The sequence below is a fragment of the Panicum virgatum genome, chromosome 3N (genome assembly GCF_016808335.1).
Source record: "Panicum virgatum strain AP13 chromosome 3N, P.virgatum_v5, whole genome shotgun sequence".
NCBI classification, from domain to species: domain Eukaryota; kingdom Viridiplantae; phylum Streptophyta; class Magnoliopsida; order Poales; family Poaceae; genus Panicum; species Panicum virgatum.
The window spans coordinates 20,637,527-20,645,710 of NC_053147.1; the positions used below are offsets into that span (position 1 = coordinate 20,637,527).

The following is an 8,184-nucleotide window of genomic DNA, read 5'->3' on the forward strand; positions in this document are numbered from 1 at the left end:
GGGGTTAATTATGCACTAATAAAAACTTTGACCTATGGCTCCAACTTATTTGCACAAAACTTAAACTAAAACATGCTATCTAAATGTGCAACTAGGTTGTTCTAGTGTGAAACCCCTATCCCAAAAGAGTTTAGCAACCTATAGCCTTTCCTATCAAGAAACTATTCTATGAAAGTAAAGGCACACAAATTGCTAGTATGAAATGCGGAAGCTTAAAGAGCGGGATACGAGATAGCAAACTCTTAACACGTGTGTTTATCCCGTGGTTTGGTTAGCCACAAAGGCACACCTACATCCACGTTGTTGTAGCACTCACTAAGAGTATTGCTACTCGGTCACCAAGTCTCTTTCGTGAACACAATCATGGTCACATTGGCCCCCGGGTTCCACTAAGGAGCTTCTCCACAAAGGATGGGGTCTCCACGTCCCCGCACAAAGATGTTGTCGCCGCTCCACACCAAGTCGGAGAGTCGATGACGTTACCGGCGAGCTTCATGCTCCAAGGTGCCGGCGCACTAAGATCTTGTTTTGGTTCGCTAATGAACCACAGCACAAAGGCTCAAAGCCTTGCAATCTCACTCACTAAGAGCTAATTTTTTACACAACACTCTAAAAGTGTGCTAAGGGCTAAGGATATGATCTTGATGCTTTTGTATGGCTTGGAGATGTTCTTGGGTACGTGTGGGATGTCCAGCAACTCCAACAATCTTCAAATGGCCGGGGTGAGGCGTATATATAGGCCACCAAGTCTTGTAGCCGTTGCTCCAACGGTCAGCAGAAAATCTGCGTATCATCGGATGAACCGATGCCTCTGACTGTGGTAGCGTCGGTTCATCCGGTCACTCTAAGACACGAAGTAGCCGTTGAACTTCTGACTGGTGACACAGTGACCACCGGTTGAACCGATGCTTGCCCGTCGGTTACACCGGTCACTCACAGCCTTCTTCTCTTCTGCTGACGTCAATGCACCGACGCAATACTCCGATGCACCATCGGTTGAACCGGTGCTGAAGAAACTTCTCCGGGACACTTGACATCGTCTCTTGTACACAGTACGCCCAATGCACCGATGCCCTTCTTGGACCGTCGGTTCAATCGGTGCCTATAGGCTGACTTGGCTTCGATTCCCTCCTGCACCGAACATCATAGCGTCGGTTCTTCGGGCCTTACTACGCCTATCTTCTCTTTCTCTTTGTCATCACTTGAACCTAAAAAGCACGAGAATGGTCATCTTAACAATCATATTAGTCCAAGTGTTGTGTTGTCATTCGATTACCAAAATCACTCGAAATGGCATAAATGGTGACATGTTCGTTTCATACTAACAACAACAATATAGCTTTTTTTTTTCCCAAGCAAGTCCTATATAAAAAAAAGTAGTGAAGGGGATACGGTCAAGGGGCCAAGTCAAAAGGCGGGCGGGCGGCCACGGAGCTAGAGAACGACGCCGATGCCTCCGCTGCAGACGTGCCGCGGTGCTGTCCACCTGGTCGATCTTGGTGTTGGGGGTGGCATGCATATGCGTTTGGATGAAGGAATCAAATCAGTGTACTAGTGCTGCTCGGTGCATCTGCCTGACTGGGTCGGCCCATCCATGTCTTTATCCCGCCGCTGAGCTGCCCCCGATCCGTGCGCGCGTGTCCTCCTCTCAACCGCGCCGCCGACTAGCTGGCCACCAGCGGCGGCGTCCCTTTCGGGTCGGGTCAGCGGCGAGCTGGCCTGCGCCTGCTGCCCTGTGGCTAGCTGCATGCTAACCGGGTCGGCGCCAGAATTTCTGCACGTTTCTTCAGGGAACAGCGGCGCATCGGATTTCTGCACGTTTCTTCAGGGGACAGCGGCGCCGCTCCCCGGCTCATGCCTTGTCTTGTCTTCCTGCCGACTCCAATCAACGGCCCGGTTTTGGTTTCGGCGGCACAGGAGTAGTACTAGTGTCCGACTGTTCGTGCCTTTCTGCCTTTATGGAAAGTGGACGACGGCGGCGTCGTGCCGGCGGCGCCTATATATACACACTAACAGGTACCCCCGTGCTTCGCACGGGGCAGGAAGTCCGAAATATGGCATATAGAATTTCTGAAATAATTGAACCCAAGAACCAAAAGGTTGCTAGAAATATGGAGATCTGAATCTCTGAGGTACCTCTCATAGAAATTTCAATGAACAGTTCATGAGGAACTTTGCGCAGGCCTCTGATCAGGACAGGCACATAGAAATGTAGACCATTAGAGCAGCTGTTTATTTCCCTATTCACGCAATGAGATAAGCTAGCTGATATGAAATGTTTTAAGATTTAAGAAACTGAAAATGTGTCGAAAGCTAATTTACAAATATAAATAAAATTACCAATCCTAAATTGAAATACTCTAAAAAATTTGCAGCCGAGATCTAGTTTTGTTCAGTTAAATCCTGACCTGAAAATGGGAGCCAAGGAGGGCAGTAAAATAGAGAAGTACTTAGATTGGGAGGCATAGCGAAAAGTATGCCAAAATGCATGTATTATAGAAAGGTGTAGGTAATCAATTCAGTCATGCATTTCAGCTAAACCCAAGCATATAAGCCAAAATAATTATTTGGAGACAAATGGCAGGATAGACAATATAGACTGTTTAATGTAGACCATTGACCTAGGTTTAGAAGGCCATACCTAGATACATATTAGTTAAGAAGTATTTTCTCAATTACTATACCTATGCAATCAATCAAAGTCTGGAGGGCAGGAGCGAAGACCCATCCAGTGGAGTTCGCAAGCAGGTGGGACATTCCAGCGAAACTAAGCCACAACCTGTGAAACTGAGCAACAACCTGCAAAGCATTGTTAGAGTTACTCAATAAAGTACTGTATCAAGTTTGTTTCAATAAAGTGCGAAAGCATCAGCTGTCCTAGGATAGGAATGTTATCTGGTGTATGAAACATATAACTTATTCCCAAACCATGGCCAATATTCATGTGGTCCAAACTAACACCCTGTGCTCGAATTTAATCATCAAAATTCACTATATGAATTGCAACATCTGTGAATATATGAGCCTAAAAAAATGGAAGCACACTTCAGATGGATGTACGAAGAAAGGAATAGGTATTCTACAAAGTATACAATACGAACTGTATATTACATGAGGATAGCTATATGCAACTATAAATGGTAAAATGTTTGAATTTAAACTGAGCTTGCAAATTGCAACTGATGTGGTCCATGCTATTACATATCTTCAGGATGTACCTCTTCATTCAGTCAAATATGCATCTTAATTTCCAAATAGGCAAATAGCTGTACTCCAACTTACCATTCAGTCAAATATGCATCTTATTTTCGCAATAGCTGTAGTCCAACTTAAAACCTTGTGCTCGAATGTCATGAACATAATTCAGTATAAGAACTACAGCATCTCTGAATATAACAACCTAAAAAAATGAAAGAACACTTTAGATACATGTACTAAAATACTGGAATTTTAACTGATTTTGGAAATTGCAACTATTGTGGCCCATGCTATTACATATCTTAAGGATGTACCTCTCCATTGAGTCAAATATGCATCTTAATTTTGAAATAGTTGTACTCCAGCTTACCATTCAGTCAAATATGCATGCTAATTTCGAAGTAGCTGTACTCCAACTTAAAACCATACGGTCTAATTTCATGAACATAATTAAGCATAAGGACTGCAGCATCTCTGAATACAACAACCTAGAAAATGGAAGAACACTTTAGATACATGGTCTAATTTTGAAAAAGGTTTGTAAGCAAAGAGTAGTACTGCAGCACAGTAGCAGCGGCCAGTCATCTACACTAAGGGGAACATGGAGGGATGGAGGGCCTACGGGAGCAGCCATGGAATAGAGGAGGAGAAGAAGAGGGTGAGGGCTCACCAGATCTAGTCGCTGAGCTGAGCCGGGGCAACGGAGAGGAAGAGGTGACGCGCCGCGGGCAGACCGGGGTGCCGAGCGGAGCCGCAGCAGGGGCAAAAGAAGAGGCGACCACGCAGGTCCGTGCTGGGGCGGTGGCGCCGTCGGGTGGCCTCGTGCCACCGTCCTAGCGCGGCCGCATGGCCGGGGTAGCCGGCGACCGGCGTCACCCGTGTTGGGGAGGCCACGGACGCGCGTGACTGGCGCAGGGGGTGGAGCCGCCGACGGAGGCAGGGGAAAGAAAGGGAGGCAGCGGGATCGGGCGGAGTCGTGCACGGAGGAGGAGAGGAAGAAGCTGGAAAGATATTTTGTGGCGCGGATCAGGAGAAGAAAGCAGGAGAAGCCAATGGAGGAGCGCAGGAAGCCGCTGCCGATGGAGTTGGAGCGAGAAGCTGTTTCTGATCAGATCCATTCGAAACGATCTGAGCCATCGGATGGGCGACATGGAAGAACGACGTGGCCGGCTGAGGGGCAAGAAGTGGTATACAAAAATAAGCAATATGGTAGATATGCCAACCAAATTAAACCTTACTCCTATAGGAGTATGTTTGATCCATTCACCAACGCACGTTTAGTTTGTGTTGACATTGCTGTTGACAGCCAATTCTGGCAGTTCAGAGGCCGACCGGTCAGACCAGTCTGTCCAGTTGTAATCTGAGTAGGTTTCGTTTTATTTTGGAAATTCTTGTATAAACCGACTTGGAGAGGGGTACGACTTCCCCGGCCTATAAATATAAAAGCTAAGGCCGATAGAGGTATTGCCAATCGAATCAAATCAAAATATCGCATTTCTTTTTTTGTCTCTCAAACCCTAGCCTTTTCCAACCCTAAATTGCTTTCTTCCTTTGTCTCTACGGCGTTTGAAGACGTTCTGAGTGGCCTGCCGACCTCAGAGCAACCCTAGATACACGAGCTCCGACGGGATCCCTCCTGAGCTCGATGTTCTAGGTCTTCGCGAGTTCCCTGCTTCCCTCCTGAGCCATTGAAGAGATCCCTAATATAAGCCTCTCTCCCTCTGATTTGTTAGATAGAATGTCATCCATAATGGATCAAAAGATTGTTGCTGCACAAGCTGCCGCGGGTGACATTTTGATTAAATTGAGTAGTGATGTTGATGCGCTTAAAGGTAAACAACTCATGTCATATCCTAACTCATTAGATCCGAGTTCGGCTACCCCTGAATTCACATCTGAACCACTCTATGGTATGCCGCCGAACTCGTTCTTAGGGCAAACCCCGCCACCATTGACCGTGCACACAGCACCAGCCGGACCGGTCCCACATACCGGTCAGACCGGTTATCAAACCGGTCAGACCGGTTACTCAGTGCCATCGCCGATGCCTCTCGATACAATTCCAGGTTCGGCTACCCTTAGCCGAACTAATGAATTGTCACTGTATACACCACCTCGCACTACTACTGTAGCGGGAGGGCCACGAGGATCTGGACCTAACCAAGGACCGATCCCGACTTCTTTACAAACGATGGCGCATGGAAATTCTAATGCACATTATTTTTCTGAGTTTTATACCAGCCAGCACTATCAGGCCGATCTCCTTAAGTTCAAAGAGGATCTGGCAAATACGATTAAAAGTAAGCTTGGGGTGGATATGGGTAATACACGTTTATATCAAAAACCTTATCCTGCTGAGTTTGATTTTACTCCTTTTCCTGCTGGTTGGCGTATTCCTGAGTTTACTAAATTTAATGGTGATGATTCTCGTACAACTTGAAAACACGTTAGTCAATACGTCTTGCAATTAGGAGAAGCCGGATTCAATGATGCTTTGCGTGTGCGTTTATTTTCTTTATCTTTGACAGGAACGGCTTTCTCTTGGTTTTCCTCACTTGCTCCTAATTCTATTCGCAATTGGGCTCAGTTGGAGCATAAGTTTCATGATCAATTCTTTAGCGGGGCGACCGAAGCAAAATTGTTGGACTTAACATCGATTAAGCAAGGACGTGATGAATCTTCTTCAGATTATTTCAAAAGATTTAAAGAAATTAAAAATCATTGTTTTAGTTTGACGATTTCTGAAAAAGATTTGGCGGATTTGGCATTTAATGGTTTACGTTCTTATTTGAAAGAGAAACTCGAGGGCTTTGAATATCATACCGTGAATTTCTTGCAAGTCAAAGTCATGGGTTTAGAGTTTAAACTTAAAAATGCCAAAGATACCTTCAAGCCTCATCGGTCCAACACGCATATTCTTGATCATGATTCAGATAGTTCGGACGATGATAGTAAGGAGGTATATGCTGCTAAGTTTGTTTGGCCATCAAAGGCCAAACCTGGTTCAGTTCCGTCTCTTAAACCGATTCAAAAGAATCGGCCAAAGGAGCTGAAATTTACTTTTGATGTTTCTAAGTGTGATCGGATTTTTGATGAATTGCTTAAGAATGGTAACATCCGATTGTCACATGCTATTCTATCTCCCGACGAACTTAAATGACATGCATATTATAAGTGGCATAACTCTACATCTCATGCTACTAATGATTGTAATGTTTTTCGTCGACAGGTACAATCGGCCATTAATGAAGGACGATTGGTACTTTCTAAGATGCAAATTGACAAGGCTCCTTGCCCTGTTCATACGCTGGAATTGAACAATCCAAAGGTGCTCATTCGGCCGGAACAAGCCGAAGGAGCTAAGGGGAAGAATGTTATCATCGGTGATCCAAGACCGATGGATACAAGTGACAAAATCCTTGCCCGGGAAGTCATCAAGGAAAAGACTGATGATGGCAAGGATACTCTGAAGATCATAGTCAGAAATCCCAGACTGGGGGGGGGGGGTAAGGAAGCTCTCCACCAGAAAATCGGTCTGCTGATCAAGCACGACCGGTCAGACCGGTGTCTCCGACCGGTCAGACCGGTCCGATTAGTCAGACCGGTTCCTCCAGCTGGTCAGACCGCTCTGGTGACCGTCCCCGGACTTTCAAGCCAAAGCGTTCGGAAGTGGGTACTTGGAAGACCAACGAGGTAAAGTTGCAGGGAAGAACTACTAATCAGAAGCCCACCTTCAACCAGTTGTTGAACAAGTACACAAAGGTCGTTCAAAACGATCGGCCACTAAAAAAGAGACCGCGATCGCCACCGCGCCAAGATCGTCCAGTGTCTCCAAGGAGGGAATCTAGCAGGCGCAGAGGTGATGTTGTCACATTGTATCCTCCCCAGAAGATGTATGCTACCATGCCATGGGTGCCACCGGCATCAAGTGCAAGAAATCCGGCATGGGAGCATGAAGGGATATGGATGCAGTGTTTCCCGATGCCTTATCCTCCACATTATCAAGAGGAGACCTCTAGGGTGCCTGTGCACGACCGATTGGGACCACGCCAATCTGGTCCAGTGCAGCAGGCTGCACCGGTCAGACCGGTCACCTCTGACCGGTCAGACCGGTCTCACCAGAGGCCGGGCCAGGTTCCTGCTCCAAGATTCGAGTATCGCATCAAGGAAAAGAAAGAGGAGCAAAAGCCTGTTGCTGATCCAGAGAAGCCTAAAGCCGATGTTATTCAAATTGGTGAAATCAAGGTACCCATAAAAGATACGGGCAAAAAGCCGATGGACATAAAGAAATCGGTTGAGGTTCCTTCACAAAAGCTGGTCATGGCCAATGATCATGAGGCCTGTAGCAGCAAGAGCGCAGCAAATAAGTACCATCAGCCTAGGTGGTGCCCTTCGGGTTTAACTCATACACAGAAGAGGAAGTTGCAGCGCCTTCGTAACAAGGAAAAGAAGGAGCAGGAAGAAGAGAAGATAAGGGATGAGGGCTTCAACAGATGCATGCCCATGTTCCCTCAGAGCAAGGTTTGGAAGGTCAAGACAGCTGATCAGCCAGCCAGACCGGTCGGACCGCCGCAGTCGACCGGTCAGACCGCGCTGACCAACCGGTCAGACCGGTAGAGCCTACTGCAGAGCCAGCAGCCGAATCGGCACCGCCTGTTTCAGTTAATTCTGTAGACGAAGCCCCAGCAGTTCCTCTGACGGCAGAAGACGAGGAATTGGTGGATTATGAAGCGTCTCCGGAGCACACCAACTTGGAGATTAATGTGGTGCTTGTCTTCGGATTACTTCATGGTTCCGGAAGAGGATTTGACTCATCTTCAGTTTGGGCCCCGTGAAGCTGTGTTCCAGAAGCCGAGAAGGACAACCATCTGAAGGCTCTTTACCTGAGGGGACACATCAACGGGAAGCCGGTGACTCGCATGCTAGTGGATGGTGGGGCCATTGTAAATCTTATGCCCTACTCGCTGTACAAGAAGCTCGGTGGCC

General features: G+C 47.0%; 1 long non-coding RNA gene across 3 annotated transcripts; it reads right to left on the reverse strand.

Moving 5' to 3' along the window:
* Positions 1-2,151: 2,151 nt before the first annotated feature.
* LOC120664999 lies at positions 2,152-4,226 on the reverse strand. 3 transcript variants are annotated; one of them, XR_005671077.1, is made up of 5 exons: positions 3,569-4,226; positions 3,283-3,400; positions 2,685-2,799; positions 2,341-2,408; positions 2,168-2,240 (listed from the first exon to the last, which is right to left on the reverse strand). It is a non-coding gene; the product is annotated as an uncharacterized LOC120664999 (long non-coding RNA). The 3 variants fall into 3 exon arrangements; XR_005671078.1 differs by lacking the exon at positions 2,341-2,408 and having other exon boundaries at positions 2,152-2,186; positions 3,569-3,854; XR_005671076.1 differs by lacking the exon at positions 2,341-2,408 and having other exon boundaries at positions 2,152-2,240; positions 3,569-3,852.
* Positions 4,227-8,184: the final 3,958 nt, after the last annotated feature.